The sequence below is a fragment of the Dysidea avara genome, chromosome 3, assembly GCF_963678975.1.
Source record: "Dysidea avara chromosome 3, odDysAvar1.4, whole genome shotgun sequence".
NCBI lineage: Eukaryota > Metazoa > Porifera > Demospongiae > Dictyoceratida > Dysideidae > Dysidea > Dysidea avara.
In genome coordinates this window covers 36,669,864-36,679,346 of record NC_089274.1, presented here as the reverse complement: position 1 = coordinate 36,679,346, position 9,483 = coordinate 36,669,864, and the positions used below count along the sequence as shown (strand labels likewise).

The 9,483-nt window shown below is 37.4% G+C and overlaps 1 pseudogene; it reads left to right on the top strand.

Annotated features, from left to right (window-relative positions):
• Window positions 1-1,498: 1,498 nt before the first annotated feature.
• Window positions 1,499-2,897, top strand: LOC136248482 (uncharacterized; annotated as a pseudogene).
• The last annotated feature ends 6,586 nt before the right edge of the window (window positions 2,898-9,483 follow it).

The window sequence follows — 9,483 nt, the reverse complement described above, 5'->3', positions numbered from 1 at the left end:
GTGGTAGCTGATGAACAAGACGATCTGTGCATGACTGATGAAGAATGCACAAGTACTGATCCAATGATAGCTAATGAACAAGACGATCTGCGTATGCGTGATGATACAATAATGGAAGGGAGTGGATCCCGGTCCTTATATGAAGTACCACCCATGAATGAGGCCATGGCTGTTGGAGAAATAGGTATGCACATGCACACGATCATAGTTAACTTAGCTAATAATATCTATACTATGAGAACTTCACAAATGTGACCGGATCTGCGAAAAGGAATCTTGTATGGTACCAGCCTGAAATTTGGTCACCTTCATTACACTCCAAACATAGCACTATTCCTGGATGTAATTGTAAAATAATAGGTTAAACACATGATGAGTTATGACTCATCAAACTTGGAAATTTGAAAAGGCTACATATATAAGACCCCTTTTCACAGTTCTGATCACCAATAGAAAATTATACCAAGATATTTAAAATTAGCTGCAAAAATAATTATGTAGTGTTGATTCTAACAGGCTCACTGTATCCGATTCGACATGTACTAGTACTGATGAAACCAAGAAAGACATTGCTATTGCTGTTCTCCAAGCATTTAAGTTATTGGATGAAATGAATGGATCCCAGAAAAATCTTTTAGATATTATTTCCTTTGGACGGGACTTATATTGCAAGGACAATCCTGGTTCTCTGGAATTATGGCGTAAAACATGGTCAGCTTGCTGTTATAATTTACTGGGTTTTGGTTACAAGGAGCCAACAACTTATTTTGTATGCTTAAGTGCAGCCCAACCATAATCTATGGAGTGTAATGTCCAACTCAACTGACTTGTGCAAGTACTGTCAGAAACCTGGTTTAATTCAGTACCACTATCTACCGCTTTGTCACAAGGTTCAGCGTTGGTGTTCCAGTGCAGAATATTGTGAAAAGATGACAGCTCACTGGTTGCAAAAAGACAGGTGGATGTATAGTACAGAATGTGATACAATGTATGAGATATGGGATGGAGAATGGTTTGCAGAGCTGAGCTGGTTTTGGGATCCGGAACGGAGATGGTTATTACCTGTACGCTGTGACTTTTGTAAAAATGTAGTCAGCGCTGACACAATAAATTCAGCAATTGATCGTGCAGCAGCACCAGCACCACCGCCACCGCCAGAGGTGACTATTATTTGTCCACATTGCTTCACTAAGTTCCAGCATTTACCACAATATACAATTGGAGACCCTCGTAATTTAGCTTTACTTGGTCATTGGGATGGATGGCAACCATTTTCCACTTCTAACAAACATAGCTGTGGTAAGAATGTGTGCAGATCTAGAGTATATTGATGATGTATATGTCTGGCTCAAATAGTACATATATACATGCATACTCTCTATTTGTGTACTTAGGATCAATTGAAATACAAATTGCAACTATGACAAAACATGATAGATCAAAGGTTGATGAAGTATATGTGTGTGAATTCGTACCAAGTTATGCTGTGCCTAACAAGATGCCATGGGCTATGGATCCCTTTCTTGATCCATTGATTACTGAGGTTGAGGATTCGTTTATTAATGGTAAAATATTTGTAATGAAGTACATGCACGTTTACATAAAATTATTTAAAATTATGTATGCGTTATATTTAATCATGTAAATGTTATATATATATGCTTATATAGTAATTAAAAGTCATAAAAGTTTATCTCAAAGATGACAAAGGCTGTATATACATTTTGTATATATATATATATATGACTTACTGATTTTGGCATCTAACTCTGTAAATAACATTTATTCTATTTATTTGACACATATGCAATATTTAATTATGTGTTATATCTATTTAAAGGTATTGAAGTAGAGTATAAGGGAACAATAGCAGGCATACCACCTGGTCCTGCAAAAATATGATGCCTGTTTCTTTGCTGGACAGGAGATCACCCTGCACAATGTGAGATTGGCAAGTTCCTTGGTTCTGGTGGCCAGCATGCTTGCAGACGAGATGAGGTCAAAGGTAGATGCATCCACTTCATAGTATATATACTTCATTTTAATTTGCATTTACTAGGACAACACATAGGGGAATCCAGCACACAAAATTATTATGGAAATTACCGATTTCATTTCCGTGAACCCTGGCAAGAGAGATTAATGGATACTAGTTTACATCATATGAGTGTGACAGAGAATGAGGACCGATCTACCAAACATCAAAAATTGGTCAGCGAATGTGGGTTTACTGAGTCAGTATTTTTAATCGACTAAGGCAGCTGTATAATTTCAATGTGCTAAAAGACCTGGTTTTTGATACTATGCACACTTTGATACTAAGGGTTGTGTTGCGCCATTTACATTTTTATCAGGAGCAGGGAATGCTTAGAGATGCAGTGATTGAAAAACGGCTTGCAAAAATGCCATGGACTGCAGGTTAGTAATACTTTTAATGCCATGGCCGATTGCACTATATAGTCATATTATAATTAGATTTGGCAGCACAATAGATTTTAATTTACTTGTATGCTTTTGCTTCATAATTCTTCATTGTATAACTGATCAAGCATTGCATATTACAAATGAAGCATTGATGTTAATACACTGTTACTTTATAGAGCTAAAGGATGGCAGAGTGCCTGAAGGAATATCACGAAGAATGGGATTCTGGAAGGCTGAGGAAATTCAGAAATTTTGTTTTCCAACTTCTGAGGTTGTGTTTGCTGGTGTTTTACCAGATAGCCATTTTTAAGTGTGGATTTCTGCAGTTAAAATAGTGGAGTGCTTGTTTGGATGTGGAAGGGACAGAATTAAACCAGAAATGCTAAGAACACTGGAGCGACTCATTTGGAGGCATAAAATTTTGACATAAGAAGTGGAAGGAGGCAAGAGTTGTGTTATTTCTCTCCACAACTTGACCCACTTAACTGATGATATCAGAAGATTTTCCTCCCCTAATAATTATTGGTGTTACTTTTTTGAGAGAGCTGTGCATACTTATGTAGAGAAATCATCAAATCAAAAGAATCTAGAGCTGACATTTGCAAAAGCGAAAAGTCGACGAGAATTACTCAAATTTACATCACATGACCATACAAATGTTTACTGTGAGTACCACACGACCAACAATGGATGCTTGGAGCAGGTATATCAGTACGAGTGTGTGTATACATGGATATACATATATCATAAAACTATACAAACAGTGCTTCCACACACATCCAGTTCTTTTACTTTATAACCTTGACCACTAGATGGCATTATATACTCTTACACTGAGTTTTATGTCCTTCAGATGCATATATAAAACTGAGCGTGTGTGGAAGTCTGGTTTTGTCAAATTCATTGCCCATGATCAATGTCAACTAGTAAAGAAATCCATGGCTATGACTGGTGGGAACGAACTAACTATATAGAATGTGATTTTTACCATTAAAAGTGTGTAGTTTTACATTGTTCTTTAGACTATAGCATTTTTGTTTGTTTGTTTTATGTAGCCTCTTCATGCTAGTTCAATCTTACAAGCACACAAATGCTTTGACAGGCTTCAACTAAACCAAGACGAACCTGTTTTGATTGGTGGTAAAAAGCACATTACTGTTGAAACCTGTCAACTGCAGGAAGTTGACCCCAATCTGCAATTTGATGGGTCAGAGACACTAGCCACATCATGCCGAAGTTTACTAGTGTACAGTGATGCTTGCCGAGGGTGCTATTTCGCATAAAGGAGCATGTTTTAATGTTACTTGATGGAGAGCAACAAGTAATTGAGATAGCAGATTTCTTTTCTGTTTCATGTGATGGCTGTTACCGTACATTTGTGAAGGGAAATCTTTATGCTGCTGTGCATGAGAGAGGAATTCGTGCACACAGTGGAAGTTACTTTGTCACATCTGCCTCCCAAGAAGCTTTGGCTTATGTTAGCAAAATACTCTGCAAGATTATGTTGTACCCGGATCCAAACAATTTAGATTGACCAAGTGTTTATGTTGTGATGGATTTTAAAAGACCTGCTTTGTCTGTGAGGTCTAGTGATGTACTGGTGCCAATTCATCCTAAAGTCAACGACATGCTTGAAGTTGCTGGAAATGAGGATGAAGTGTGGTTTGGGCATGTTATGACAGTAGATGTTGCATCTAGAACATGTCAAATAAGATTTTATATCAGCGATGAAACTAACCCCAGTAAATACAAGCCAGAAACAGCTGTGCGGGGAAGATATGACATTTTACATTGGGACAGCATCCTAGGAGTGGCCAGTGGTTACTGGAATGGCAATTTCTGGTATATTTTAAACTAACTACCTATATAAATCATAGCGTGAACGTTTTAGAGGTTATACATGTTACAACACTTTTTCATAAAGCCCACAGAATAATTATATGCATGGGAAATATATATGGAGCTAAAATCCCACGATGGGATAGTTACAATGAATTCCCATTAACGTATTGTAAATATTCAGTATGGGCTTGTTCCCATTATTGTATATCTATCAAATCCCATGATGGGAATAGTACACAATGAAATTCCCATTAATGTGTTGTAAATATCCAGTATGGGAATGTTATACAACTTATTCCCATTATTGTATATCTATCAAATCCCATGATGGGAATAGTACACAATGAAATTCCCATTAACGTATTGTAAATATCCAGTATGGGAATGTTATACAACTTATTCCCATTATTATATATCTATCAAATCTCATGATGGGAATAGTACACAATGAAATTCCCATTAACGTATTGTAAATATCCAGTATGGGAATGTTATACAACTTATTCCCATTATTATATATCTATCAAATCCCATGATGGGAATAGTACACAATAAAATTCCCATTAACGTGTTGTAAATGGGTCATTCCATACCAAATCAACCAAAAAAAATCCTGACCCCTTCGGATTTTCATGAAATTTGGCATAGACATGGACTCTACTAAGAAACTTTCTCACACCAAAATTTGGCCCATTCTGTTAATCTCCCTTTAAGATATGACCGCTCAAATGTTATTAGAAAATATAACAGCAGCTTACACAGGTTTAATAAAATTGCCATAACTTTGTCAGTGATTGCCACAGTACCTTTCTGTTTAGAGTTTTGGAATGCTTATTAAATTCTCTTTCAAGTGATATATAATTCATTATAATTACTCAAAGGAAAAGGTCAAACCACAAAAATGTGACTTTTTCCTTTGATCTCAGTTTTTTCAAAAACAGATATTTTAATTGCTTTTATTTTTTGTTCAAATATTCTTCTAATAGCCTTCTTTCATGCCGGTAAGTTTGAAGTTGGGATGGCAAAGGGATCATGAGTTATGGCTACATACATAATTCTTATTGACGTTTACATGTTACAGGGGGTATAACTATGAACACTACTATAACAATACAAACTTTTAAATTCAATTATAGTATGGAATCTCATGAGAATGTGGTCAAGTTGTAATACACATACAGTTGGAGGCATAATACGCAAGTATAATCACGAGATTAAACAGAAGTATTAATACTCTCCATTGCTGAAGGCACACCAATATACCCATGTTATTATATCTAATCAAAAACAGCCAAGCTGTAAAAAAAGGTGCGGCCCCCATAAAGGCCATGATGAAAAAAGATGTGAAATCCAAGGTGGCGGCCAAGAAATGGCTGTGATGGTAGGTTAATGGTTACATTTTAATAACGACAATTCAGGTGAATTTTGTGCCGCTTGGTCTTGGCACCAAATTCACCTGAATTGTTGTTATTAAAATGTAACCATTAACCTACCATCACAGCCATTTCTTGGCCGCCACCTTGGATTTCACGTCTTTTTTCATCATGGCCTTTATGGGGGCCGCACCTTTTTTTACAGCTTGGCTGTTTTTGATTAGATATCACTTCTTTTTGTATTTGTATACTGCAAAGCCGGCCTATGGCTGGCTTTGGGACTTTTTTAACCCATGTGTTTTTTTCTTTACCACAGGAAGAAGAAAAGAACTTAAAGAAGAATTTTAGTACTTCAATTATTTTTGATTTTATTAGTAATTATACAAATTATATACATATATTTATTACATGCTCATTATTCCCCACAGGAATTTTTTGCAGCAGCTGATCTCTCTACTGGGTGACTTGAAATGTAGCTGAACTATATACAGGATGGTTTCTTTGTAGCTGAACTCTCTGTAACAGGTGATTTGTTTGCAGCTAAACTCTCTACATGGTGGTGTCTTTATAGCCGAACTCTCTACATGATGGTTTCTTTGTAGCTGAACTCTCTATAAGGTGACTTCGTCTAGCTGAACTCTCTACAGGGTGATTTTTTTTGTAGCTGAACTCTCTGCAGGGTGATTTGTTTGCAGCTGAACTCTCTACATGATGGTTTCTTTGTAGCTGAACTCTCTATAAGGTGACTTCGTCTAGCTGAACTCTCTACAGGGTGATTTTTTTTGTAGCTGAACTCTCTGCAGGGTGATTTGTTTGCAGCTGAACTCTCTACATGATGGTTTCTTTGTAGCTGAACTCTCTACAAGGTGACTTCGTCCAGTTGATCTCTCTATGGGGTGATTTGTTTCTAGCTGAACTCTCTACAGGTGAATTGTTTGCAGCTAAACTCTCTACATGGTGGTTTCTTTATAGCTGAACTCTCTACAAGGTAACTTCTTCTCTACAGGGTGATTGTTGTAGTTGAATTCTCTATAAGGTGGTTTGTATGAGGCTGAACTCTCTACATGGCGGTTTCTTTGTAGCTGAACTCTCTACAGAGTGATTTGTTTGCAGCTGAACTCTCTACATGATGGTTTCTTTGTAACTGAACACTCTACAAGGTGACTTCTTCTAGCTGATCTTTCTACAGGGTGAATTGTTGTAGCTGAACTATCTACAAGGTAACTTCTTCTAGCTGATCTCTATACAGGGTGATTTGTTTGTAGTTGAATTCTGTACAGGTGGTTTCTTTGTAGCTGAACTCTGTACATGAAGGTTTCTTTGTAGCTAAACTCTTTACAAGGTGACTTCTTCTAGCTGAACTCTCTACGGGGTAATTTCTTTGTAGCTGAACTCTCTATATGATGGTTTCTTTGTAAATGAACTCTCTACAAGGTGAATTCTTCTACCTGATCTCTCTACAGGGTGATTTGTTTGTAACTGAACTCTGTACAAGTGCGTTTTTGTGGGTGATCTCACTGCAGGTTGATTTGTTTGTAGCTGAACTCACTAAAGGGTGATTTTGCTTGTAGCTGAACTCCTTGCATTGTATCTAGTTTCTAGCTGATCTCTTTACAGGGTGATTTGTTTGTAGCTGATCTCTCTACAAGTTGATTTGTGTGTAGCTGATCTCTCTGCAGGTTGATTAATTTGCAGCCGATCTCTCTACAAGGTAATTTGTTTGTAGCTGAACTGTCTATAAAGTGATTTATTTGTAGCTGATCTCTCTGCAGGTTGATTTGTTTTAGCTGAACTCTCTACAGGGTGATTTACTTGTAGCTGAACTCCTTACATTGTGACTAGTTTCTAGCTGATCTCTCTACAGGGTGATTTGTTTGTAGCTGATCTCTCTACAAGTTGATTTGTGTGTAGCTGATCTTTCTACAGGTTGATTTGTTTGTAGCCGATCTCTCTACAGGGTAATTTGTTCGTAGCTGAACTCTGTACAAGGTGCTTTTTTGTAGGTGATCTCACTGCAGGTTGATTTGTTTGTAGCTGAACTCACTAAAGGGTGATTTGCTTGTAGCTGAACTCCTTACATTGTGTCCAGTTTCTAGCTGATCTCTCTACAGAGTGATTTGTTTGTAGCTGAACTCTCTATAAGGTGATTTATTTGTAGCTGAACTCCTTACATTGTGTGTAGTTTCTAGCTGATCTCTCTACAGGGTGATTTGTTTGTAATTGATCTCTCTACAAGTTGATTTGTGTGTAGCTGATCTCTCTGCAGGTTGATTTGTTTGTAGCCGATCTCTCTATAGGGTAATTTGTTTGTAGCTGAACTCTCTATAAGGTGATTTGTTTGTAGTTGATCTCTCTGCAGGTTGATTTGTTTTAGCTGAACTCTCTACAGGCTGATTTGTTTGTAGCCGATCTCTCTACAGGGTAATTTGTTTGTAGCTGAACTCTCTACAAGTTGATTTGTGTGTAGCTGATCTCTCTGCAGGTTGATTTGTTTGTAGCCGATCTCTCTACAGGGCAATTTGTTTGTAGCTGATCTCTCTACAGGGTGATTTTTTTGTAGCTGACCTCTCTTCAGGGTGATTTGTTTCTAGCTGATCTCTCTACAGGGTGATTTGTTTCTAGCTGATTGCTCTACAGGTTGATTTGTTTGTAGATGAACTCTCTACAGGGTAATTTGCTTGTAGCTGAACTCCTTACATTGTGTGTAGTTTCTAGCTGATCTCTCTACAGGGTGATTTGTTTGTAGCTGATCTCTCTACAAGTTGATTTGTGTGTGTATAGCTGATCTCTCTGCAGGTTGATTTGTTTGTAGCCGATCTCTCTACAGGTAATCTGTTTGTAGCTGAACTCTCTATAAGGTGATTTGTTTGTAGCTTATCTCTCTGCAGGTTGATTTGTTTTAGCTGAACTCTCTACAGGGTGATTGCTTGTAGCTGAACTTCTTACATTGTGTCTAGTTTCTAGCTGATGTCTCTACAGGGTGATTTTTTGTAGCTGAACTCTCTTCAGGGTGATTTGTTTCTAGCTGATCTCTCTACAGGTAGATTTGTGTTGATTTGTTCATTGCTGATCGCTCTAAAGGTAATTGATTTGTTGCAGTTGAACACCCTGCAAAGTGTTTTGTTTGTAGCTGATCACTCTAAAGGGTAATTTGTTTGTAGCTGAACTCTCTCCACAGTGACTTGTGTGTAGCTGAATTCAGTGTAACTGAATTCTCTAGAGAGTGACTTAATTGTAGCTGAATTTTCTACACAGTGCATGACTTGTTTATAGCTGAACTTTCTTCACTGTGACTTGTAATGTTCTGAATCTCTATAGTGGTATATTTGCTTAACTCTCCACATGGTGACTGTCTTCTTGCTGAACTGTCTATAAGATTAACTGTTTGCAGCTGAACTCCCTACAGAATAACTTGTGATGTAATAAAATTCTATAATGGAGTAAATAAATTAGCCGAATGCTCTATTAGGGTGACTGTTCTATTAGAGTATCTCGATCTCGCATTTGCTACACTGAGTTGGCTTTCGAATCATAACTCAGTGGTTTGTAATCCGATTCTTCTGTACTACTGCAAGGACTTTCTATGAAGATTATTCCAGCTATACACCGATTTTCAGCTCATTGCTCTAAGCGGTTTGCCTAGTAGGCGTGAAAACTAATACTTTTTTATTCATAAAAATCAATCGCGTAATTGTGACACAGGTTGGGTTTTGTGTCATATCTCCGTGGTCTTTATCTCGATTCCTTTCAAACCACCAAAAGGCACTCCTACGATGGTTACTCCATCTACATAGCAATTTTCAACTCATTCCATGAAGCGGTTTACCCTGTAGGCGTGACAACA